The sequence below is a fragment of the Balaenoptera acutorostrata genome, chromosome 17 (assembly GCF_949987535.1).
Source record: "Balaenoptera acutorostrata chromosome 17, mBalAcu1.1, whole genome shotgun sequence".
NCBI lineage: Eukaryota > Metazoa > Chordata > Mammalia > Artiodactyla > Balaenopteridae > Balaenoptera > Balaenoptera acutorostrata.
Window position 1 is genome coordinate 8,156,610 of NC_080080.1, and position 26,994 is coordinate 8,183,603.

General features: G+C 49.9%; 1 protein-coding gene across 2 annotated transcripts in view; it reads left to right on the forward strand.

Moving 5' to 3' along the window:
- The window catches only part of ST3GAL1 (ST3 beta-galactoside alpha-2,3-sialyltransferase 1), an 87,805-nt gene that overhangs the window by 40,641 nt on the left and 20,170 nt on the right, over nucleotides 1-26,994 (forward strand). The window contains exon 2 of one of the 2 annotated variants that reach the window (XM_057532221.1): nucleotides 4,520-4,574. The exons of the other annotated variant lie outside the window; for it this stretch is intronic. The gene's annotated coding sequence lies outside the window, so the exon portion shown is untranslated. The remainder of the gene's footprint in view (nucleotides 1-4,519; nucleotides 4,575-26,994) is intronic. 2 annotated transcript variants of the gene reach the window in all.

The window sequence follows — 26,994 nt, forward strand, 5'->3', positions numbered from 1 at the left end:
CTGCGGCTCAGCCACGTTCCTTGAGTTTTCTCGGTCAGAGGCCCAGGCTGAAGGTAGTTGCCATCTAGGACACGCTGTGCTCACGCCAGAACTGAGTGAGCCACACAATCAAATTTAAACCTGCTTAGGGTGGCACACAGAGCAAGTCTGCTCACACTCTATTGGCCAAAACAAGGGACATGGCCCAACCCAGCGTCGGTGGAGCAGGGACTTAGAGTCCCCTACGGTGAGGGGTTGGGGGCAAAGAGAGGGGAACAATGTTTGCATAATACAATGGGCCGTAAACCATTGGGCTCTGCAGCCAGATGTGTGGGTCTGACTCTTGGCTCTACCTCTTAGTAGTTGTGTGGCCTTCAGTATGATCCGTCACCTCCTTGTGCCTCAGCTTCCTCATCTGCAAAATAGGGATGACAATTTTAACCCTGTATTAGCCTCCAAGGGCTGCCGTAACAGAGTATCACAAACCGGATGGCTTAGATGACAGAAATGTATTTTTTTTCCAAGTTTTGGAGGCTCAAAGTCCAAGATCAAGGTGCTGCCAGGGTTGGTTTCTGGCGAGGCCTGTCTTCCTGGCCACCTTCTCATGGTGTTCTCACACAGCCTTCCTTCTGTGTGTGCACGTCTTATAAGGACAGCAGTCCTATCAGATTAGGGCCCCACCTTTATGACCTCACTTAACCTTAATTCCCTCTCTAAAGGCCCCGTCTCCAAATGCAGTCACATTGGAGGTCAGGGCTTTAGCATATGTATTTGGTGGGGAGATACCACTCAGTGCCTTATTCTGCAGGGCTGTTGTGAATGTGATGGGCCAGGCACTTAGGGCGTCTGGCTTGGGAGCACTGAATAGGTGCAAGGTTGTTGCGAGTACTTGGTGGTAGTTTGTCCTACGTTTTGGGTGTTCCCCTGTGTAGATGATCCCTCATTCCATTTATCTTTATATCCTTGGCCTCTGTTCCAATTCCTGGCACACACTAGGTGCTCAGAAAACATATGTGTGGGATCCTACGGTGAAGCCAGAGGCAGTTGACAGGAGCCACCCAGGGTTAGGAGGCCCTGGGCTGTGCTCCTGGCTGTGCTGTGAGCCTGCTGTGTGGACAAGTGATGGTCTCAGGCCAACCAGGATCCATCACATTAGACAGAGAGGGTTTGTCAGCAAAATCTCAGCAGATTTCTCGTGGCCTTTGTGCTTATACCAAGGTAGTGAGGCAATGTTCAGAGCCAGGGTAGACTCAGAGAGATCCTTTTTTACGACGATGTTGTTATAAACTCCAAGGTGGCCGTAATTCTCTCAACTCCCTCCCACAGATACTGTCCCCCACCAGCAAAGCACCATAATGTGACAGGGCTGGGCATGAATGGGCATCAGGAGAACGTATTCTCGCTGCTTTGGGTCCGGGGAAGTTTCTGACATAGAACCACAAGCTTGGAATGACCTCTTGGGGTTCCATGGCAACACTCAAAAACCCTGTGTTCGTTTCTCTTTCCTCATTCATGTTACCTTCCCACTTCCGGCCTTGCTTAGGAAGGGATGTGTCTGAGGATGTTTATTTAGCAGATGGCGCTATTGCCTGGGGATGAAAAGGTTAAAGGACATGGGGACAGCTGGCCTTTCCAAGCCCTCTGCCTGATGTGCTCAGGCTAGCAGTGTCATGGAGAAGAGAGTACCATGTGAAAGTTCTGGGCCTCCTCTCAGCTCATTGCTAATTAATTATTGGCATGATGAATAATTCAGTGTGTGCTACCTATCTCAGTCTCAGTTTCCTCATCTGGGAAATGGGAGCAGTGACACTTCTCATGTGATGTGCAGCACCTGGCCAAGAGCAGACGATGATGATGAGATGATGATGATGATGATGCTGATGGTGATGATGATGATGATGATGGTGATGATGATGGGATGATGATGATGATGATGGTGATGATGTTGGTGATGGGATGATGATGATGATGATGGTGATGATGATGGTGATGATGGTGATGATGATGATGATGATGATGCTGATGCTGCTGCTGATGATGGTGATAATGGTGATGATGATGATGGGATGATGGTGATGATGATGGTGATGATGTTGGTGATGGGATGATGATGATGATGATGGTGATGATGATGGTGATGATGGGATGATGATGATGATGGTGATGATGATGGTGATGGGATGATGATGATGATGATGGTGATGATGATGATGATGATGGTGGTGATGATGATGGTGATGGGATGATGATGATGATGTTGATGATGGTGATGATGATGGTGATGGGATGATGATGATGATGGTGGTGATGATGATGATGATGATGGTGATGATGGTGATGGGATAATGATGCTGAGATGATGATGATGATGGTGATGGGATGAGGATGATGATGATATAATCATGATGATGATATGGTGATGACGACATCATGGTGATGATGATGATAGTTTGGTCCTTAGAGAGCACTTTCTCCTTGTCACTTTATATACATTGACCTTCTTAATCTTCTCAGCAACCCTAGGAGGTAGGCAGTCTCAATGTTCCTAGTTTACAGATGAGGAAACTGAGGGTCAGTGACTCACTGAAGGAGGCACAGCCAGCAGTGACGGAGCTGGGAGTCTGGCTTCACAGCCTGTGCCCCTTGCCACTGCATATATGGCCTTGAGGCTCACCTGACGTTAATTATGGACTGTGTCTCCCATAGCTCCCTGCATGTGGTGGGAGAAGGGGTACAAGCAATATGTGCTGCTTGTTCTGGAAAGTAATTACTTTTAATTAAACTATTTGATGATTTTTAAAAATTCCTCCTTTCTGGATGTATATCCAGAGAAAATTGTAATTTGAAAAGTTACATGCACCCCAAAGTTCATAGCAGCACTATTGACAATAGTCAAGACACGGAAGCAACCTAAATGTCCGTTGACAGATGAATGGATATAGAAGATGTTATTTTTATATGTTATTTTTACACACACACACACACACACACACACACACACACACACACAGTGGAATATTACTGAGCCATGAAAAAGAATGAAATAATGTCATTTGCAGTGACATGGATGGACTTAGAGATTATCATCATACTAAGTGAAGTAAGTCAGAAAGAGAAAGACAGATATCATATGATATCACTTACATGTGGAATCCAAAAAAAAAAAGATACAAATGAACTTATTTGCAAAACAGAAATACACCCACAGACCTAGAAAGCAAACTTATGGTTACCAAAAGGGAAGGGGGGAGGGATAAATTAGGAGTTTGGGATTAACATATATACACTAATATATATAAAATAGATATCCAACAAGGACCTACTATATAGCACAGGGGACTACACTCAGTATTTTGTAATAACCTATAAGGGAAAAGAATCTGAAAAAGAATATGTATATATAACTGAATCACTGTGCTGTACACCTGAAACTAACACAACATTGTAAATCAGATATACTTCAATAAAAAACAAAAAAAAAATCCTTCTTTCCTGTTGTTTCCATGGAGAGTCAGAGGCAGGTTGGGCCCATCCTGGGCAGCGACTCCCTCCTGCTGGCCGGGGTGGGTGCTATGTGATACTAATGTCCACAGGTCATCCATTATTGACGGGCAGAGGTCAGCCAGCTCAGGTCCATGGTCGCGGGTGTGCTCAGATGAGGGGGAGAGAAAGAGGACCCGGAGGTCTTGGCCATTCAGAAAGTTGTTTTCATCGCCACCCCCGGGAGCAAGGGCATTTTGCACACCTCACAGGGGACAAGCGCTAAGACAGCATGTGGCTGAAGCAGCTGCAAGCCCGCAGGCTTATTAATAGTAATAATACCATAGCATGTCGCCCTTGTTGTTTAGGGAGGGCCCTTCCCCTACTCCACATTTAGGAAAAAGTGCTAAAGTAGCAATGACACCTCCTAATTCTCAGATTCAAGTTCTCTCTCCCTTCGCAAATGCAAAACGCTCAGCTGTTTGCTGCCAGTTAGAATATTCCTGAGTCAGACCCCTCCCACCCCACCCCACATGTGATCTGGGACTTGCCACGAATTCAGTTGCAGGTGCCACCTGCTCATGTCTGTCCTCTGTCCTCTGGGTAGAGAAGGGCTTCGACTCGACAGGTTTCCAACCCCGCTCTGACCCCGCTGGGCTCCGCCTGATGAGCCTCAGTTTCCTCCTCTGTCCTATCGGAGGCTGGGAGGTTAAACCACATGTGAAGAATCTTAGCTCAGTGTGGGGCGCACAGCGGTCTCAGGATCAGAATACGCCCTCCTCTGTCTTCTGTCTAGAGCAGGAAGAGGTCATGGTGATCAGGCAGCACGGAGCTTTCATTTACAGTTGGGAACAGAAAGCCTCCACATTCAGGTCTCCTGACTCCCCGCAGGGCTCTGTAGGTGACCGCTGTTCCCTCCCCACACTGCGGCATGCCTCTTCTCATCAGCAGTCAATATTTACTCTGTGTCTGAGCTGAGTAGGAGGCAGGCACTCTCTTTAGATCTTCACGATCTTCACTCCCTCTCCTTAAGACTGAGTATTTTCTTCTATTTTTTTAGATGCAGAAACTGAGGCTCAGAGAGGTTAAGGAACTCCCCAGAGGTGACACAGCTGGTAAGTTGCAGAGCTGGGATTTGAACCCAGCTCTCTTTGACACCAGAATCTGTACTGTTAATCGCCTTGTTTTCTGTGCCTTAAACCATGCTGAAATGACCGTCCTCTTCCACCCAAGCGTGGGAGGCCTGTGACTTGGTTATTATCATATTTCTTCCGATGCCTTGTACAGCATCCAGAACACAGTAGGCTCTCCGTACCTACAAGGTGTTTAGAAGGCAGTCCTTTCTAATCTCACGCAGTCGTGAAATGTTCAGGGATAGGGATGTGTGTCTAATCATAGAAAAGTCTTGGTTAACTGTTTCCCCTTTTTGCCACATTCAAATGCATCAGCAAGTAGCCAACACATGCAAATAAGAAATGCTTTATAACCCCGTTATAAAGAGCAGATACTCTATGCACAGACTGTATCTATAGACTATTTTGAAGGTGAATGGATCTTTCTTTGTGATTCCAAAAGCAGGACCCTTGACTTCGTGGTGGGAAGGAAGGCAGGGCAGGCATGGAGGTGGGTTCAGCCTGGAGGCCCCCAGCACCTCCACCCCACATCCAGATAGGCACCCACTGGGTGCTAACGCCCTCCACCAGCCTCTCTCCTGCATCCTCACTGTGGCTCTGACCATATCCACTCTCTCCTGGTCCTGCTGCTTCTTACATCCCCTTTCTTCCATCTCTTCTTTCTCATCCTTGAAACCTACTGTCTTCCTTTTCAGAAGATTTCCTAGAACTCATTTTTGAAAAACCTTTGAGAATGAACAAGCCCCATTTAGTAACATGACCACAAATAAACTACCTGATTTGGTCTCCAAAGTCCTCAAAGAAAACCCTGGAGTTGGGGTGGAAGTGGGTGTGTCATTCACAGGCTACTAGAGTGGACAGTGGGTGTGGTCTGTTAAGGGCTTCGGTTTTAAAACCCCCTTAGGGGTGGTGAGGAGGCCCAGCAGCTGGGCCAGGGGTCCCCACCCTTGCATCAACCGGAAAAGCTGAGTTTCAGTAGCTACTTTCTGCCTGGGTGAGATTCAGTTTAAAGAAAACATGAAAACCACAATCTAACGGCCATTGTCCTTGTCCAGGAGTCTGGAAAGCTGGTTTTAGGTCTGGTTCTGCCACATCACACTGTGTGGACTCTGCCAAGGCCCTCCTCTTCACGGGGCCTCAGTTTGCCCATCTGTACAGTGGGTTATGGACCAAGTGCAGCCAAGGCTGACCCTCGGCTGTGGTTTCCCAGCTGGGGCATCGGTGAGCCTTGATGATGCTCACGCAGATTCCTGGTTGACAGGGAAGAGCCATGGGGGCAGAGGGCTGAGAAGGGGGTGGCATTTGATAAAAACCAACCCATCCTCCATGCACACCCTGCTCAGGACAAACCCAGAGCCAGATGCACACGTGGGTTCAGGAATGAGCCTCCCATGGCCGACAGAGGCCATCCTACTGTTCCAGGGAGGTCAGACGGAGGCTCCAGGATCTCGGGAACTAGACCCGTGGACCCCACAGCGGGGCCAGATGCCTGCTTACGAGCTATGTGCTCTGCATCCTGTTGCTGCCGCAGAGGAGCCCAGCAGGCAGGACTCACACCTGTGGCCACAGCTCTGAGCCCTGTGCAGATACGCAGTGTGGTTTTGTAGTATTTTTGGTTTCACTGTTTTTGCAAAAGCCAAAGGAAATCTGTAGGCTGGGCCCTGACTTCCTCTCCCTGAGGATGGCTGATCTGCTCGGGCGGGGACAAGCAGAGCTCAGCTAGGAGAGGAAACCTCAAGACGCAAGGTCCAGAGTTTGGAGGGCACCTGCTCTGAGCAGGGTACTGTGGCCGGCCGTTCATGGGCCAGGCTGGTTGAGGTTGCATTGGAATCATCGCATTCACCATATGAGGACACTGAGGCCCGGAAATGACCAAGTTCCCTCATCTTCACTGTGCCCACACCAGAATGAACCTCTGCTCCCTGAGCTTGGAGCACTTTTCACTCTGCCGTCAGTCCATACATATTTGTTGAGACCCTAACGCTGTTCTCAGCAGGGGGGAACACAGCAGTGAGGGACACAGGTGAAGTTCCTGCCCTCCTGGTGGGGAGGAGACAGACAAAGAAGGAATTCAGCATACAATGGAGTGTCATTTTTCTGATTAAGGCTATGAAGGAAAATGCAGCTGAGCAAAGGGATAGTGACAGCGAGACTGTCTTGGGGTGATCAGGGAAGGCCTCTCCTAGGAGGGCAGCTGGGCAGAAGAATGAATGCAGTGAAGGAGCAAGCCCTGTGGGTTCCACCTTAAGAACACGTTCTAGGTAGAGGGAGGGGCACGTGCAAAGGCCCTGGGGCAGGGCATGTGCTTATTGTACCTTTGCACCCTTGGATTCTGATTCTCTATGTGCTTGCCTCCCCACCTTCCAGCAACACAGTTCCTAATCATCTCCATTGTTCCCTCCGTCTGTCACCTCCAAGTGTCTAGGGATGTGGCAGGGAGTAGCAGTTGTGTAGCAAGAAAAATCAAATAGAACTGAACGGGGCAGAGAGAAGGTGTATCTCTAACAGGAAACCGCTTGTCTCATTCCTTCATCCTCTTTGCACAGTTCACTCTTGGGTGACATTTGAAATAGTTTCACATTCTTGCTTTGCATTTATTCTCAAAATGTGTGTTTAAACCAAGACTGGGGGTTTTCCGTGCACTGTAATGTACTATTTCAGGCCCATGCTTCCAAGCAGGGCAGGAATCTGGATTCCAAAATCACAGAAACAGAGCAAGAAAGTAGGTTGGAGCTGTACTGCTGACCTCAAGCTGAGCGCAGGAGAGGGGGCTGCAGCCCACAGAGCCTGGGGTGGGGACGGGGGCATGGCCATTAGCAGGCTGTGATCTCCGGCAGGCCTGTCCCATCTGGGGCTCCGTTTGCTCTGCATCTGTGTTGGTACTGATGCTTGTCTAGCTCTTGCTGGAGCAGCTCATGGGCCAGGTGTGACAGAAGGGACGTGCTTTGGGAGTGAGGGACCCCAGCTTCGAATCTTGCTGCCACCACATTCTCGTTTACAACCTTGGACAAGTCACGTCCTCTCCCCTCCCTGCCCCGGAGCCTTAGTTTCTGCACCTGGAAAAAAAAAAAAAAGCAGAAATGTGTGATGCTCCCTACGACCCTCTGCGATCCTGAAATGCCACAAGCCTCTGCCTGAAAGCAGGCAGCAGTCAGGCCCAGGGACAGAGAGTTTCAGCAGCTTCCCTTTGATTCTGTAGACATGGGGCTCTCAGCAGGGAGGGGCCCAATGAAGGGGGCACGACCTTGGCCGTCCTGCCTCAGGCATTCATGTAAGGGCTTCAAATAGTCCTCACCTCCCCCTGATCTGAGACCTGGGTCTGCAGAGCCAGAAACTCATTTCCGGGAGCAAAGGAATATGTATCTTTCCTCAGGGCCCAAAAGGACTTATTAAGTCTTCCGTGAACTTAATCTCATTCAACTGGAAAAATAATAATCAGAAAGCAGTTCTGCCTGGTTACCGTGAGTTCCTTGAAAGTTTCCCATGAGAAAGGGTCAGAAAGCTCATGTACCATGAGGTTCAGCCCTCCCTGCTTCCTCCCCAAGGAGCAGGGAGCCTGGTGGTTGACCAGCAAGCCCATCGGCATCATTGGGCTATCCACCTGTCCATCTGCCCATTAACAGGACCCCATGAGGGGCCAGGGCCAAGGGCACAGCGCCAGAGACACAGAACTAAATAAGACACAGTCTGTGCTCTCAAGGGCAGTTCAGGCTCAACCTGACCGTTTTCTACATTTGGTCAAACTCTAGAGACTCCATGACTGAGTTCGCTCTCAAAGTCACAAAAATATAAATGTTCAGAAACTTTCACTTCTCTACATTTTCTGTTTTCCACAATGTCTGCTCCAAATTCATTGGCGAAACACGTTCTATGATTACTAACTAAAGTTAATGTCTCTCTTTGCTTTAATCAAATCAAATTTTCTTCCGGTCCGTTCCATCCAATACATCCCAGTCTCATATGAATTCTGGGGAAAAGGGGGAGAGGGAACCAGGGAAATTCGGGGGAAGGTGATGTTGGAGACGTGAAATTCACCAGCTGGGAGGGGACAGGAGACAGAAAGCCACTCCATCAACAAGGACGTTTGGTTGATAACAAAATACTTTAAGATACGGAAAGTAGAAAAGCATGGGTGTAAGGTCTGGGGTTTGATTTTATTCCACTAACAAGCTAATAAGCTAGCTTGTTAGTGTTTCAGGGATGCTGGCAGAAGACAGGAGAGTACTGGGTCAGAGATGAGAGACTGGTGTAAGGTGGGAGAGACCCCACTCCTTTCATGCCTGGAGCCTGAGCTCAGGGTGAATTCTTCTAAATTTTAGGGACGAGTTTAGCTCAGTCAGTGCTTTCAGAGGCTGAGCTCAGGAAACAAAAGGGAGTGAAGGTTCTTGGGACCAATTCCAGGTCATGGCTTATCAGAAGGCACTTATTCTCTAAGCCTGCTTATCTGCCCATAAAATAGGAAGGAAATTAGCATCTGGGCGTATTGTGGAGGCCTCATGAACATAAGTTGAATTTGAAGACCATGTACTTATTATTTGCATTAATATGAGGACGCAAACTCATTCTAATAATTCAGCCTTCTAGGTTTCAGATTATTCATTTTCTTTACTGAGATGGAAACTGTTTGATGTGCAGCTCTAGTTCACAGCACACACGCAGACACCCATGTAGAATTCACCTGCCAGTATGTTCCTTGATAAAGATGTTGGTCATTCACTGGGAGAGGGAAGGATGTGAAGGTGAAAAGGGTCAGGTTCCCAGAGGGCAAAAGAATAGAGCCAGAGAAAACAGCTGGGGAAGCCCCTCTTCAGATCTTGTTCCTATGGATGAAAAAAACTAATCAATTGTCCATCTAAGAAAGAAATGGAAAATCTTATTCGAGCTAACCTGAGGATTATAACCCAGGAGACAGTCTTTCAGAAAGCTCTGAGGACTGTTCCTCCCGTTAAAGGTCAGAGCACAGTTATACAAGTTTTTGAGACAAAGGGTTGGACATCAAATGACGTATTATGGGCAGTTTACACAATCCAGATCTACACATCCAAAGCAAGTAATGGGTCATGGGTCATCGTGACCCCTTACCAGATTAAGAGGAAAGGTTATCTCCTAAGGAATTGTGACCCTCTGTGAGATTAAGGAGGAATGTTATCTTCTAAGGAGGTCTGGATGCAGATGCACAGCACACACTAAAGGGAAGGAGGAGGTCCAAATGGGCAAAGAAAACTTGTGTTTAAATTTTTCTTGAGTTGCCGTAAAATATGAATTTGATTTCATCGTCCCTCACTCCCACCCCGTGCTGTACATCTGGAGAGAGCTGTAGTTACCCCCACCCATGTCCCTCCCACAAGCTCCAGCGGTCCCCGTGTCAACCCGGGATACCGTCCCGTGGCTGGGCGAGGTCACCTAGCTGGCAAAATAGAAGCGCTGGGACTCTCAGGTGGAGACCCTGACTGGTGTCAGGTGTGCTCCGCCAGACCCTGAGACACGCCTGGACTTGCCACCCTGGCCAGCCTCTGAGACCCCAGGAAAGCAGCCAGCCTCTTCAAAGCCCACCGCTCACCATGGCATTTTTAGGAGAAGATGAAAGGACGCCTGTGTGTTTTAAAGCAAATTAGGCAGAATGAGAGGTTTTGAAAGTGCTGTGTTCCCCAAGTGGGAGGCCCTTTGATGGGCAGCAGGGGACAAACCCTGCAGTCTCCTGCCCACAGCTCTCGGGAACTGGGGCAAAACGGCTCCTTCCCCAGGGCACACCTGACCACAAGGGGGGCATTCGCCATCTGGGGGTCAGCGTAGCTCGCTCTTTCCCTCTCTCCTGCTTGACTTGCCTCTTCCATTGCATAGAGGATAAGTAGCGGCTGTGAGCACTTTGCGGGGAGGGGTGGGGGTGGGAATAGTCCTGAGTGGGGTTCAGTTGGCATGGATGCGCCCACAGGGGAGGTGTTGGGCTCCAGCCAGGACTCCAACTGTGACAGCAGGTCAGGCTGCAGGGCACTTTGGTGCAGAGCCCAGGCACTTGGGTCCAGATGGCTTGGATCACCTTTTAGTGTCGCTCTTACAAAATGTACGACCCTGGGCCAAATGGCTTAACCTCCCTGAGCCTCCATTTTTTCATCTGTAAAATGGGTGTATTAATAGATTCAACAAGTTTGCAGGAATAAAGCTCTTAGACCAGCTCTAAGAGCTGCCCTCAGCCCACAGTCAGGGCACAGGATACGTCTGCTCTTAATCAGATTAATATAGAGGGGGGATCAGATAGGCTACTGGCCTGTATGGAGGCCAAAGCTTGTCCTTGTCTCATTCCGTTCCTTTAGGACTCCTAAGGCATGGATTTTTACTGTTTCAGTTTTGCACACAAGGGCTGGGTATGGCTCAGTGTGGTCAGGTGGCTCGTCCAACGTCACACAGCTAATCAGGCTTTGGAACTGCAGCCCGCCCGTCCTCTTTCCACTTCCCCCACAGGAAACGGATGCTGGCCTGAGTTGTCTGTCTCCATCCACTGCTTGCCCCGATGGGTGACCGTGAGCAGGTCCTTTAACCTGCCTGAGCCCCTTTGGTCAAATAAGTGCTTGGATGATGAGCACTTATGAGCACTTATGAGATGATATTCGTTAGTTACAGATGTGAGAAGGGAGACCGAGGGGCCGAAGCTCCAGCAGCGGGAGAGGGTCAGCTGGGTGTTGCCCAGTCCCTAACATCTCCCAACTGGGAATAAGATACAAATACCTGCAGGGCAGGGCCTCCCAGTAGGCACAGCGGCTGCAGTGCAGCTTTGACCCTGGGTTGAATCTCAGGTCCATCCCTGGCTGCGCTCCCTTGCACAAGTGCCCTCAGCCTTGGCTATGACAGAGGCAGCCTCACCCCCTTAGGCCCTGGGAGAAGCGCCCAGCTCTGTGCCCGGTGCATGGTCGTAGATGTTAGGGACAGATCCCCGACACACATTAGCACAGATTTCTCCAAGACTCTCCAGCTGTGGGTGCAAACGGAGAGACAGCAACCCGGGGATCTCCCTCTCTTCTGTGGCTCTGAGACCTCCTGCCCCCCTCAGCTACGCCGGGCTCTGGGGACATCTGCCACATCCTCCCACTGTGTGCCAGGTCATCCCTGGCCTCTGCTCTTGCCCTGCTCGCTGGGGTTCTGCTGCCCCAGGCTGGCCCGTGTTCTCTCAAACTTCCTGCCCCAGGCTTTCCGCGGCTTCCTGGTCTCAGCTGCCCTGGAAGCTCCCTGGCCCCCACGACACCATCCTCGTATATCTGTTCCAGGCACCCTTCTCGGTCCTCCCACTGGACTGCTGCATCATCCCTTGTCAAGGGGGCAAGGTCTCCCTCCTTTGGTCTCCCAAGTTCCGGGCTCGGGAGGGGGCCGCACGCAGGTGGCTTGGACCCCGAGTGCTGTGGGGTTGAATGGGCTGAGCTGCCCTTCCTTTCCTCCCGAGTGGGGCTTGGCTGGGGGGATGGGGAGGGAAGCTGGGCCCGGGCAGTTTTTATTTTTTTTTTTGATGTGGACCATTTTAAAAGTCTTTATTGAATTTGTTACAGTATTGCTTCTGTTTTATGTGGTTTTTGCCCGTGGGGCATGTGGGATCTTAGCTCCCTGACCAGGGATCGAACCCACACCCCCTGCACTGGAGGCAAAGTCGTAACCACTGGACCGCCAGGGAGGTCCCCTGGGCCAGGGCAGTTTTATCCCAGCGGCCCCACTGGATACCATGATACCCCTCTCACCCTTGTTTTCCACGGATGGTTTGTGCCAGACACGTGCTTGTCTGGGGTCCCCGCCCATCCCAGAACACGGGGGGCGGGGGGTGCCGGGATCCTCGCCACTCTGGCTGCTGGGTTTATCGAGCAGTCCGCATCCCCGTTCTGGGCATCACCAGAGATCGACCCCCAACCCCTTCAGGAGCCTTCTGGAAGCCCCTTGTTAATCATTAGAGTGCAAATCTCCCCCTGAAGTTAGGGGGCCTGGGAGGAAGTTATCTCTTTAAGACCAGTCAGGACTCCAGCCACTTACTTCTGCAAAGCTCTTTGGAGTCAGGGGCCAACCCCCGAGGAGGCAGGGCCTGGGGTGGGGATTCAGAGTTCCCAATCGTCTTTCCTTTGTCGTGACTTCTCTGCCACCCAAATCAGGGAACTCCCTCTTTCTTCTGGGGACCAGTGTCCTCCAGGATGTGCTGCCTACACAGGGCAACTCCTCAAATTCCTGACCACGTTACACGCTTCGGATGTTGTGCAGATGTCTTTGGACTCCGAATTGAGCACCCTTCAGTCTACACACATAAGAAGATTTGCAGATTTAAATTCCTTTTGTGCAGCTCACAATATGAAAGTTTACCCAGCTCTTTCTCATATGACCCTAATCCTGGTTAATCATGTTTCTCGGGGGCGCTTCTCCAAAGCACCTGCTCTGAAGCACTGCTTGTGCTTCCGGGAACCTCTGCTTTCTCCTCCAGCTCTCCAGCAAAGGAGCAGGCAAGAGGTACTAGGGTGAGGAGAGGAGGATTTGCAAGCCCTGGAGAGGGTTCTCCCAACCTGCCGCACTTCTTGGATGTGGGGGAAATGGGCAAACAGTCAAGTTAGTGCAGGAGTGGGGAAACAGCCCTCCCACACAGGCTTCCCAAGGCGCCAAGACGGAGGCAGGGCTGCCCTCCAGGCTCTAGGGGGCGTTGTGTGCACCCTCTCCAGTCCAGACTCCATATGCTAATTGTGTCACTACTGTCTGCTGCTCACAAACCATCATTGGCTCCCCCTTGCCTTCATCCCAAAGTCCATATTTCTTAAGACTTCCATGACCAGGCCCCTGCCCACCAAAGTCATTCCTAAAGGCACCCTGTTTTCCATAACTGTGCCCAGTGCCCCCATCACCGCTGCCTGCACCATGCACTTTTTGGGAGCTGCCTGATTTACCCCACCCTCTCCGTTCTCCTCCATCAGTGCCAGAGGCCCCCTGTGTTCAAAGCCCGGCTCCATGGCCACCTCCTCCACAGAGGTTGTCTCCCTTCTCCCTTCGGTTATCACCAACATGCCACTTCCGCATCCCTGGGGCCCTTGGCATTCCCTCCTTGGAAATGCTGGTCCCTCACGAGCAGACAGTTACATGTACGAACTGCCATGCGCACGATCCTGGAGCGGCCCAGGCTGGCTTCACCATCTAGCGGTGACGAGAGGCATGGCCGGTGTGCTCAGTGAGGTGTTACAGGGGTCCTCGCGTGCCCAGGTGAGAAGCCAGGCAGGCTGGCACTGAAGAACAGGCCTGGGAATCCACCCCAGCCCTTGGTAGTCGTGTGACCCCAGCTCCCTCTCTGTAAGGTAACACTACCTTCCCTACACTACCTGCAACTGTCTCGTTCCCATCCTGGCTGGTCCCTAAGAAGCTACATAGCTTTGAAGGGTACCTGCCCCGGAGATCCTCTGGGTGACTTGCCAGGTGTCCGGCACATAAAGAGTCAGATACTGACACTGCCAGATGGGCAGATTGCATGGATAAATGGGGAGACGGTGGCAGCTGCCTAATCAATCCAGAGACAGGACGAAGGAGACACTACCAGTGGCCACCAGACCTGGTTAGAGATGTTCTAGGGGCCTTAGTCCGCAGGAAAAACAATGAGGATTCTCTCTGATATCTGGATATTTAAGTCCAGCAGAAGTCAGAGAGTTGACAAGTGGGAGAGAGCAGGTGAAACGGTCACAGAACGGGGCTCAGGAGTGGGTGGGGTTCAAGCTCCAGTCATTGCCCAGAGTGGCCAAGGGCTAAAGGGGCCTTGCCCTGTGATTCCCCTGCGATCCAGTGGGAGGCAGTGTTGGGAGGTGGCTGGTGGGTGTGCCCAGGGAGCCTGGAGGCGGGGCTTGTTAGCACACCCACTAGTGGGAACTGGAATGTGGTGAGCCTGGAACTTGAGTGGTGCCCACAGGGAGCCTCCCTGCCCCCAGTTCTGTCCCTGCCCTGGGCTGTCTCAATGGCATGAGGAGGACAAGGAGGCCTCCCGATGGGTGAGTCCCGGGCAGCGTTGGGAGCAGCAGGGTTGGGAGCATTCCAGAAAGCGCAGGAGGAGGGAGGGGAGCCGGGACACAGGGGGATCCAGCTGGCCTGTGCCAGCTCTTCCTGCACATCCTCTGAGCTGCCAGGGCTGTTCTAAGAGAGCAGCTTGTTTCTCTGGGGAGAGGAGTGGTGGGGAGGCAGGGCTTCCTGTGGGCCAAACCTCCAGGCGGTACTGCTTGCAGGATGCAGATGGGGCACTCAGAGTGGGCCCCCGAGGGCAGGTTAATGCCAGGGTGATTCTCAAGGGCGTGGTCTGGGATAGGGAAACACCAGGACAGTGTGGTCCCTGGGAGTGAATACACTGGGGTGTTTCTAACCTTGGGGCTAAAGAGGCAAGAGGACAAGGACAAAGACCCCCAAACAGAGCCATTGCGTGGAGAGGGCCGCTTGACAGGAGTCAGAGGCCATCAGGTCCTGGCTGCCCCCCAGGGAGGGGGCCAGGGCCCTAAGCACCTGACCTCAGCCCCCTTTCTTCCTCCAGTCTCCTTTTTGCGTCCCCATGGCCTAAAGCCCACAGGGAGCCAGCCAGTGTGGGAACGCGTGCGTGCAGCCCTTGGGCACAGAGCAGGGTGTGAGAGGTGGAGGGACCATCTGCAAGGGAAGCCAAGGTGCCCGGCTCACCTCCCGAGACCCCGGAAGGCCTGGCTGCACACATTCGGCCCTCCCTGGCAGGCAGGGCAGGGACAGGGGCGGCACTGCGGGAGGTGCTGTGCTGTCACTCCTGGTTTTCCTCCAACTGGTGTGACTTAGGCAAGTCTGGACCTCCCTGAGCCTGATCAGGAGACCCCACGGCTTCAAACCCTGCAGGGGCTTCCCGTGGCTTCCCCTAGGGGGCTGCCCGACCTTGCCGCCCGCCCCCAGCCCCATCCTGCATCTTCCTCTCTGGGTTTCTGCTTGACTTGACCTTCTCTCTTTCAGTTCCTTCGGACTCACCTGCTCTCCTGACAGGCCTTTGCACCTGCAGGTTCCTTTGCCTGGGGGCCCTTGCCCTCTCTGCCTAGTTGCCGGCCCATCCTGCAGTCCTCCGGCCACTACCGCTTTCTCGGGATGCCCTCCAGCTCATCCCATGCTCGATCCTCTGTCGCACTGAAGGAGGCCGTATCATCTGGTTCTCCAGGGGAAACAGAACCAGTACAATAGCTGTATGTGTATATGCAGAGATGAATTTTTAGGAATCGGCTCAGGCACTGGTGGGGCTTGCAAAGTCAAAATCTGGATGGCAGACCTGCAGGCCGGAGACTAGGCAAGAGCTGACGTCTTGGCCTTCAGTGTGTGAAATCCGTAGGGCAAGCCGGTGGGCTGGAAAGTCAGGCAGGATTTCTGTGTTACTTTCTGTCATAGCCTGTTTGCCTCTCCCTGGCTGGGGCCGTGTCTCAGGCCTCACCGCACCAGGCCGGGCTTCTCTTGGATCATGTTTTCTGGAGGGACCTGGGTCTGGCTGCAGCCAAGACTGGTCCTTCGTGAGCGGGGGCAGGAGGTGGCACAGGAGCTGGTCCAGGACGGGCCAGGGGAGCCTGGCTGCCGATTTCGTGTGTGACTCAGAGGGTGGGGATGGGCCGGAGGAGCTGACCAGGGAGAAAACAAAACCGGGAAGGGAGGGTTCGCGTCCGCCGCCTGCCAGGCCCTGAACTGGCCGCACGCAAACCCTGTTCAGTGCTCCGGCTGCCACCATGGAGGGGAGATTGTCGCTGTCCGTGTCTCTCAGCTCAGACGTCGCAGGGCTCAGGGCTGGGCCACCACGCGCTGGGCTTTCCCTTGCCCAGAATCCCAGCTCCCTGGGCAAGTCGACTGACAGCTGTGGGCCTCTGTTCCCGCCTCTGAAAGATGGAGCTGGTACCAGTGCCGTGTGACTGTCCAGTACCGTGGTTGAAACAGGGTCTGCAAGGAGAGACCCTCCATGAATGGAAGGTGGCCCCTGATAATAGATTAATTCATGCCCCGTGCGGCCCCCTCAGAGGCAGGGATGGTTTTTAACCCCATTTTATACAATAGGCACTTGAAGCTCAGGCAGCTCCTGTAATGCCCCTGGGTTACACCGCGAAGGGCTCGGTGCTTTTAGGATTTTCCCGCAGGGCCCCGCCCCTGGCTGCAGCAGCCAGACTAACTCCTGACCTCTGACCTCTCCACCTCAACCCCTGATGGCCCATGACACCCTCTGAGCTCTTGCCCTGGGAGGTGTAGAAACAGCCACGCTAGGGCAGCTGCGTGAAAACAGCCGGTTCCTTATAAGGGGCCAAGCCCGTCTTGCAGTTGGGAGCCTGGTTCCCCTCTGAGCTCTGGACTTTGCTGTGTGTCACTGGATGAGTCACTTCCCCTTTCTGAGCTCAGCCTCCACATCTGTTAAATGAAGTGGGGCAGAAATGAGAGGGGGCAGGTGGGAGTGTTAGTTGACGTTCCCTGCAGGAAACCACAGGAGGAATGCCAGTAATCAAACCTAATATTCAGGGAGCACTCGCTGTGTGCCAGGCACAGACCTATGAGCTTTACCTGCACTGACTCGAGTCTTTTCTTGGCCCAACCCTGTGAGGTGGACACTACCTTATCCCCACGTGATGGATGACGCTTCACTGAGGCAGAGGCTTCATGCAAAAGGATTTGGTTCAGGGGATCTGGTGCTTACAAAGTTGTTGGAAAGGTGATGGGGGTGCATATTGGTCCTGATGCTGCAGGCTGGGGCCCAGAGGCCAGGAAGCCACAGGAAGCCAGCACAGAATCTGAGGCTGCCCTGCAGACTAGGGGGTAGAGGGAGGCAGAGGGCCTGGGTCCAATGCTCAGGCCACACAGCTGCCTCCGCCCCTGCGGGAGGGAGGACAACCCACAGTGGTTATCCTTCTCTTATTGGCCGATTCTCAACTGCCTCCAGAGCCCTCCGGTCAGCGGAAGCTGGGAAATGTAGTTTCTGGACATCCAGCCCCTGCGGCACAGGGCCGAGAGCACAGAGGGAGGAAAGAATCCCCAGTCCCATAGACACTAACCAGCAGGGGGACCCTGCAAGCAGAAGGAATCAGGATGCCCCAAAAGCCCTCACAGGCACAGGGGTTGATGCACTGAGAATTAACCCTTTGAAGAGAGAATCTGGGCCATGTGAATTACAGATACCCCTTATGCCTCTAGCCCATTGACTGCTTTGGGACCCCCTTCCCTGCAGGTTCTCAGAGGTAGAGCAGAGAGCAATGAAGCACTGGTTGTCCCGTCCCTTGAGGAACGGAAGCAACTAATGAAGCGAGTCGGAATCATAATTTTCATAATTCCCCCGGTTTGTTCGTTCATGCCTGATTTTGTTTGGTCTTTTATGTAACCCTGTCAGTAGGGCAAGCCAGGGACTCTGTTGGGCTTTTTACAAATGAGGAGCCTGAAACTTAGGGAGGGAAGAGAACTGACATTTATAATGTACCCTCTCTGTGTCCCGAAACCAAGCTGGTCACTTTTGTGCAAATAATTTTTATCCTACAGCAACCCTCCATTTGGGCATTATTAGTCCCACTTTGTGGATTCAGAAACCGAGTATTAGAGAGATGCAGTGCTTTGCCCATGAGAACAAAACTGGGAATGGGAAGAGTTGGGATTTGAACCCAGGTATGTCTGGGCCATCTTTTATTCCAACAACCATTGGCCATGATCCACTGGCACAGAACCAGAATAGATGGATTCCTAGTGTCCAATGACCAGGGGCTGCAGAACAGTGCAGGAAAGATTGTTCTTCTTTTTTTAATTTATGTTTTATTGGTCATTTGGAGCTCTTTGGAGTTTTTTTCTTCCAGTTTTATTGAGATATAATTGACATACAGCACTGTTTAAGGTGTACAGCATAATGATTAGACTTAACATACATCATGAAATGATGACCACAGTAGGTTTAGTGAACATCCAACATCTCATATAGATACAAAATAAAAGAAGTAGAAAAAAAAGTTTCTTGTGGTGAAAACGCTTAGGGTTTGCTCTCTTCACAACTTTCCTATGTAACACACAACAGTGTTCATTATCTTTATCATGTGGTACATCACATCCTTAGCACTTCTTTATCTTATAACCGGAAGTTTGTACCTTTTGACTGCCTTCATCCTGTTCCCACTTCTCCTACCAGAGAGGGTGGAAGGAGTGGGAACTGGTAACCACAAATCTGATCTCTTTTTCTGTGAGTTGGTTTGTTTGTCTGTGAACTATAATTGACCTACAACACTATGTTAGTTCCTATTACACAACATAGTGATTCCATATTTCTATACATTTCAAAGGGATCGCCAGAATAATTCTAGTTATGATATGTCACCATACCAAGATATTACAGAGTTATTGACTGTATTCCCCGCACTGTATATTTTCTTTCCCCTGACTCATTTATTTTGCAACTGGAAGTTTGTACCTCTTAATCTGCTTTCCCTATTTCTTTCTTCCCTCACTCCCCTACCCTCTGGCAACCACCTGTTTGCTCTCTGTGTCTGTGACTATTTCTGTTTTATGTTTGTTCATTTGTTGTTTTTTAGATTCCACATGTAATCGATACCATACAGTATTTGTCTTTCTCTGTCTAACTTCACTAAGCATGATACCCTCTATGTCCACCCATGCTATTGCAAAGCTGCTTTATGGCAGAGTTATTTATACACATCTTCTTTATCCACTCATCTATTGATGGGCACTCAGATTGCTTCCGTATCTTGGCTGTTGTAAATAATGCTGCAGTGAACATAGGGGTGCGTATATATTTTGTAATTAATGTTTTTGTTTTCTTTGGATAAATACCCAGAAGTGGAATTGCTGGATGGTATGGTAGTTCTATTTTAAGTTTTTTTAGGAATCTCCATATTATTTTCGATAGTGATTGCACCAATTTACATTCTCACTAACAATGCACAATGGTTCCCTTTTCTCCACATCCTCACCAACACTTGTTATTTGTGATACTTTTTAAAAAAAATTTATCTATTTTAGTTATTTATTTTTGGATGCATTGGTTTTCGTTGCTGCGTGGGCTTTCTCTAGTTGCGGTGAGCGGGGGCTACTCTTCGTTGTGGTGCGCGGGCTTCTTACTGCAGTGGCTTCTCTTGTTACGGAGCACGGGCTCTAGGTGCGCAGGCTTCAGTAGTTGTGGCGTGTAGGCTCAGTAGTTGTGGCGCATGGGCTCTAGAGCGCAGGCTCAGTAGTTGTGGCTCACGCGCTTAGTTGCTCCGTGGCATGTGGGATCCTCCCGGACCAGGGCTCGAACCCGTGTCCCCTGCATTGGCAGGCGGATTCCCAACCACTGTGCCACCAAGGAAGCCCTGTGATACTTTTTTGATAATAGCTTTTCTGACAAGCATGAGGTGATAACATTGTGGTTTTGATTTGCATTTCCCTGATGACTAGTGATGTTAGGCATTTTTTCATGTGCCTGTCAGCCATCTGTATGTCTTTGTTGGAAGAATGTATATTCAGGTTTCTGCCCATTTTTAAATTGGGTTATATGTTTTTGATGTTGAGTTGTATGAGTTCTTTGTGTGTTTTGGATATTAATCTCTTATCAGCTGTATCATTTGTAAATATCTTCTCTCATTCAGTAGGCAGTCTTTTTGTTTCATTGATAATTTCAAGTATGGGTCTTTTACCTCCTTAGTTAGATTTATACGTAGGTATTTTATTCTTTTTGAAGTAATTGTAAGTGAGATTGTTTTCTTAATTTCTATTTCTGATAGTTTGCTGTTAGTGTATAGAAATGGAACAGATTTCTGTACATTAATTTTGTATCCTGCAACTTTACTGAATTCATTGATGAATTGATTTAGGTTTTTGGAGGTGTCTTTAGAATTTTCTATGTATAGTATCATGTCCTCTGCAAACAGTGACAGTTTTACTTCTTCCTTCCTAATAAAGGAATTTTTATTCCTTTTATTATTTTTTTTCTTTTTCTTGTCTGAGTGCTGTGGCTAAGACTTCCAGTACTATGTTGAATAAAAGTGGTGATAGTGGGCATCCTTGTATTTTTCCTGATCTTAGAGGAAATGCTTTTATCTTTTCACCATTGAGTATGGTGTTAGCTGTGGGCTTGTCATATATGGTGTTTATTATATTGAGATATGTTCTCTCTATACCCACTTTGTTGAGAGTTTTTATCATAAATGGATGTTCAATTTTGTCAAAAGCTTTTTCTGCATCTATTGAGATGATCATGTGATTTGTATTCTTCAATTTGCTAATGTCATGTATTATATTGATTGATTTGTGGATATTGAACTATTCTTCCATTTTTGGGAGAAATCTCACTTGATCATGGTATATGTTTTTAATGTATTGTTGAATTGTTTACTAATATTTTGTTGAGGATTTTTAAAATTAATTTGTTTATTTATTTATTTTCAGCTGTGTTGGGTCTTTGTTGCTGTGTATGGGCTTTCTCTAGTTGCAGTGAGCGGGGGCTACTCTTCATTGCGGTACGTGGGCTTCTCATTGCGGTGGCTTCTCTTGCTGTGGAGCTTGGGCTCTAGGCGCATGGGCTTCAGTAGTTGTGGCGCACGGGCTTCAGTAGTTGTGGCTCACAGGCTCTAGAGCGCAGGCTCAGTAGTTGTGGCGCACGGGCTTAGTTGCTCCGCGGCATGTGGGATCTTCCCAGACCAGGGCTTGAACCCGTGTCCCCTGCATTGGAGGTGGATTCTTAACCACTGGGCCACCAGGGAAGTCCCGAGGATTTTTACATCTATGTTCATCCGTGATATTTGGCCTGTAATATTTTTGTGTGTGATATCTTTGTCTGGTTTTGGTATTGTGCTGGCCTCATAGAATGAGCTCAGAAGTGTTCCTTCCTGTGCAATATTTTGGTATAGTTTGAGAAGGAAGGGTGTTAACTCTTTTCAAAATGTTTGGTAGAGTTTATCTGTGAAGCAATCTGATCCTGGACTTTTGATTGTTGGGAGGTTTTATTTTGTTTGTTTGTTTTATTACTGATTCAACTTCATTACTGGTAATTGGTCTCTTCATATTTTATATTTATTCCTGATTTAGTCTTGGGAGATGGAACATTTCTAAGAATTTATCCAATTCTTCTAGGTTGTCTGTTTTATTGGTGTATCATTATACATAGTAATCTCTTACGATCCCTTGTATTTTTGTTGTGTTGGTTGTAACTTCTTTTTCATTTCTGATTTTATTCATTAGATTTCTATTACTATTACAATTTCTTCCTTTATTTTTGTTAATATTTGTTTTGTGTATTTAGGTATGCCGATTTTGGCGCATATATATTTACAATTGATATATCTTCTTCTTGGATTGATTCATTGATCATTATGTAATGTCCTTCTTTGTCTCATTACATTCTTTATTTTAAAGATTAGTTTGTCTGATGTAAGTATTGCAAACCTGGCTTTCTTTTCATTTCCACTTGCATGGAATACCTTCCTTCATCCCCTCACTTTCAGTGTGTGTGCCTTTAGATCTGAAGTGAGTCCCTTGTAGGCAGCATATATATTTGTTATTATTCCTGTTCGGCTTCAGTGATCTCCACAACTCCATCTTCCAGCGTGCTGATCCTTTCCTCCGTATAATCTAATCTACAGTTGATTCCTTCTAGTGTTTTTTTTTTTAATCAGTTATTGTATCTTCATCTCTGTTTGGTTCTTCTTTATGTTTTCTTTCTCTTTGTTAAAAACTTCTAAAGGCTCACTTTGTACATCCAATCTTCTCTCAAGTTCTTTGACCATCTTTATGATCATTACCCAGAACTTTTTATCAGGTAGATTGTTTATCTCTGCTTCACTTAGTTCGTCTTCTGGGGTTTTGTCTTGTTCCTTTGTTTGGAATATATTCCTCTGCTGCCTCATTTTGCCTAATGTGCTAATTTTATTTCTATCTATTTGGTAGGTTGGTTGTTCTTCCTGAGCTTGGAAAAGTGGCCATTTGTAGGAGACATCCTATGGGTCCCAGCAGCACACTCCCCTCTCATCACCAGAGCTATATGTTCTAGGAGTGCCCTCTATGTGGGCTGTGTGGGTCTTTCTATTGTGGCAGGCTGACTACTGTGGGTGGCCTGGTAGGTGTGGCTGGCCCCCAGTCCTGGGGATTGCCAGGCCCTGCATTGTATGGAATGTGCCAGCCGCTGGTGGGAGTGGTTGGGTAATGAGGCACCTAGCCGTGGGTCCCTAGGGGACCCCAGGGCTAGTGCTGGCCCACTGGTAGATGGAGCTGGGTTCCAGGGTGAGTGGTTACAGGTCCGAGGTTCCTGGATCTAGTGTTGTCCTGCTGTGGCCAGGGTCAGATCCTGACATGGCTAGCTTCAGGGGCCAGGGTGTCCCAAAGCTGGTGTCAGCCAGCTGGTAAATGGGGCTGGATCCCAGGGCAGCTAGCTGAGGTGTCTAAAGTGTCTTGGAGCTGGTGTTAGCCTGCCTACTGGTGGGCAGGGCTGGGGCCCGGTAGTGGGTGGGAGGAAGGTTCCTGGGTCTGGTGTTGGCCTGCTGGTGGGCTGGGCTGGGGCCCAAGGCCTCCTGGGGCTAGTGTCAGTTTGCTGATGGGCAGAGCTGAGTTCCAGGGTCTCTGGCTGCAGGGCCCTGGGGGTCTCAGAGTTAGTGTGTTGGCCTGCTGGTGGGTGGGGCTGTGACCTTGCCCCGTTAGTTGTTTGGCTGGAGGCATCCCAGTACTGGTGCCCAAAGACTGTTGAGCAGGGCTGGGTCCTGGTGCTAATAAGCTATAGAGAGGATTCCAAAACGGCACTGCCAGCACCAGTGTCCTCATGGTAGAACGAGCTTCCCAAAAGGCTGTCTCTAGTGTCTGTGTCCCCAGGGTGAGCTCCAGTTGCCTCCTGCCTCTCCGGGAGCCTCTCCAAGATCAGCATTAGGGTCTGACCCAGGCTCCTTTCAAGTTACTGCTTCTGCCCTGGGTCCCGGAGCGTATGAGGTTTTGTATGTGCCCTTCGAGAGCGGAGGCTCTATTTTCCACAGTCCTCTGGCTCTCCCCAAAGCAAGCCCTGCTGGCCTTCAAAGCCAGATGTTTTGAGGGCTCATCTTCCTGGTTCAGGACCCCCAGGCTGGGGAGGCCAGTGTGGGCTCAGACCCCTCACTCCTTGGGGAGGATCTCTGCAGCTGTAATAACCCTCCCGTTTGTGGGTTGCCCACCTGAGGTCCTGCATATAACGTAAGTCTGCCCCACCTACCCATCTCACTGTGGTTCCTTCTTTATGTCTTTAGTTGTAGAAGATCTTTTCTGCTAGATTCTGGTCTTTCTCATCAACAGTTATTCTGTAAATAGTTGTAATTTTATGCAGCCCACGGGAGGAGGTGAACTTAAGGTCTTCCTACTCCACCATCTTGGCCACTCCCCCAGAGTTGTTCTTCTCTGATGGAAGGTTTGGGGGCCCTTCACCAGTCAGTTCTGATTTCACGCCCCCCTGTGCCTCCACGTAAAGCCAGCCAGGACCCCAAAGGCCAGGACGTGGTGGGATCCATTTTTCAGTGATCAGCAGGTTCACAGACGCTAATTCCCCACAGCCGCTCCTCGTGTGCTCAGGACGGTTGAGCCGGCAGGTCACCCTCGCTGTGTGTCCCAAAGCTGGTGTATGAGGAAGCAAAGTGAAAGCAGATGGGGCTGGGCCTCTTTGGGGACAGGGACGTGGTGGCAGATGAGAGGCTGCAGCTGCAAGCCTCTGCTTGTTGGTTTGTTTCCTTCCCTCCCACCGTGTGCTCACTCAGCTGGTACGAGGAGCTTTGCCCTGGCACCTCTGGGGACTCTCTGCCCCTCCGCCTTCTCCAGGTTCACCAAGCCCTCATCATGGGCAGGACGCCACGCCAAGCACACAGAGTGGCAGAGAAAAGATTCCATGCCTTCCACTTCTGGCTGTGCCTGAAGCTTGTGTCAGACCACTTATCCCACCAAGGACTATAAGAGCTGGATAAGATAGAAATTCAACTCTTCGAAGGTTTTAGAGAGCAACCAGGCAGCCAGGACTTGAGGGACGAAGACCCCTGGAAGGAGAGAAATGATCGGGGGTGAGCCTGATGCTTCCTGCCGCCTGTCTGCCCAAGGGATGCACTGGCTCGTGGGAAGCTCCAGAGGACAGACGGAGAGAAGCAGCTCAGTGTTGAGCAGTCTCACGAGGCTGGAAATAAAAAATAATAGTAAAGAAATGAAATAAGAATGTAGTGCAGGACTACCAAGTCAGCTAAAATTAAGGGGCCAAGAACCTAGAGCAACAGAAACCACAGGCAGAGAGCCATTACTCCACACCTCTTTTTCCTTTCAAGGCATTTACTGGAATTTAAGTTGCGTGGGACCAGAGCCTAAGGAAACAAGCTGGAAACAGCAGCTGAGAGGTTGAAAAGCTAGACTGAGCTTTTGACAATCTCACAGTGTAGGGGAGACAGAAATTGGAAGTGAGAACGTGCAAGGAAGAGGTCTCTTGGTAGGCATCCTAGCTTTCCTTTACGAAGGGCTATGCCCTGTAAGTAAGGGCAAGCCAGAAGTAACTAGTCATCGTGAAGACAAAGTGCGGCCCCAATCATCCTGGTCACCGGTTGGAACAAGGTAATGTGCCCATGCTCTACCTAGCTCCAGGAGAACACAAATTCCTCCCTGAATAAGGACAGCCTTATCCTTAACTGCTACACTTCCAGCACATGCAGTATCCACCATTGCCAGGCATGCCAGGAGACAGAGCCAAATGACCAAAGAGACATAAAGAGAGAAAATAGACAACAGAAATAGACCCACATCTCCTCCAAATGTCATGAGGGTTAGACGGTCTTTAAATAACTGTGATGGATCATTGGAGGAAGATAGATGACAAGGTGCAGATTTTCACCTGAAAACTAGAACTTATTTAAAAAAATTACTCAGATGGAAATTCTAGAACTGAAAAATACACCTGAAATGAATATAGTATATAATTTAAACAGATTAGACACAGCAGAAGAGAGGATGGACAAGGTAGTATCCATCTCAGGAAGCTGAAAAGATGACAGGTTACAAACCCAAAGAAATGACAAGAAAGGAAATGAACATGAGAGCAAGTCCTGATGAAGTAGAACACTTAGCTGTGTCTACAGAGGACAGCCCAGGAGGAGGCAGGAGCCTGAAGCAAAGTGCTGGCTTTGCCATCATCTCACTGTGTGACCTTGGACAAGTCACTTGCCTTCTCTGAACCTCAGTTTCTCCTTTCAGGGAAATAAGCATGATGGCTCATTTCACCCAGATGACGTGAGGATCCCGTGGAGGACGGTCACGGCAGCTCTTTATTAGAAGTGCTGATATTACCGACAACCTAGCGTTCACTCTGTCATTTCACCAACAGTCATAGGGCAGGAGACTATGCAGAGAGCTAGGAGGGCATCCCAGCCTTGTGAGAACTACTGTGCAGTTCAGCAGGCATTAAATAAACATTCACAAACCCATACTGTCCGTTCATTTGGTTTTCCAAGTATTGGAAACAACTCTTCTCTCAGTGGCTGGTAATTGCTGCCCTCTCCTTATTGACGGGGTACGGGGGCGGGTATCTTCATTAGGGAGCCTCCTTTGGGGGATCCTTACTTTCTGAGTTCTTGAAAGGGCACCAACTTGTGTCAGCTTTTTTCAGTGACCCCGTTAGACCATCACATCCACGTCCTCTGTGCCTCTCCCAGAACTCCCGTCTGTGGCCGTGAGATGACTGTCTCCCTGCAGACAGGACAGGCAGCTGTGTCCTCCTCCCCCCTCCCTCTCCTCGTCCTCTATGTTTTGGGAGGCTTGGCCAGCCTCCGTCCCTGGCCGCACTCTTGGCACGCGGAGATCTGTGGCCCATGGTGTACTGGCCCCAGTTCCATCTCTGGGAGCCAGGGCTGGCGCTCCCCGTGTGTAGCAAGCTGCCTCACATCACAGCGTACAGAAAGTCACGCATTCCTCCTTTCTTCCCTGGGGCTGGGGGGAAGGTGGAGGGCTGTTCTTGCTTTTCCACTGCAGTTTTTTTCCAGGGCTTTCAAAAGTGCTAACTGATACCAGCCTGGAAGTGTCTGCTGGTCGGTGGGTTCAGAACAAGCACCCTGGCCTCAGAGATGCAGCTACCAGGACGTCCCGGCTGGATGGGAGGAGGGGGTCACGGTCTGTACCTTGGCAGCTCAGCCTTGCCCTCTGTCCCAACTCTCACCACACCTTCCCCCGGCCTCCGCCAGCGTCAGTGTAGAGCACTAATATCTCTCGTGGAGCTGGGACGTTGTAGGGAACCTAACCTCTCCTTCAGAATTTTATTCGATCAACATGGTTCAGTAATCATCTATTTCAGTGAACTTGTCTCTGCCCTTGGCATCAGGATACAGTGTCAATAAGAGCATCATGGGCCCTGCTCATGACAAAGACAAATGTAATGAGACCATATGAGTCCTCTGCTTAGACCCTCCAGTGGGTCTCCATGTCCCTCAGAGAAACTTAGTCTTGA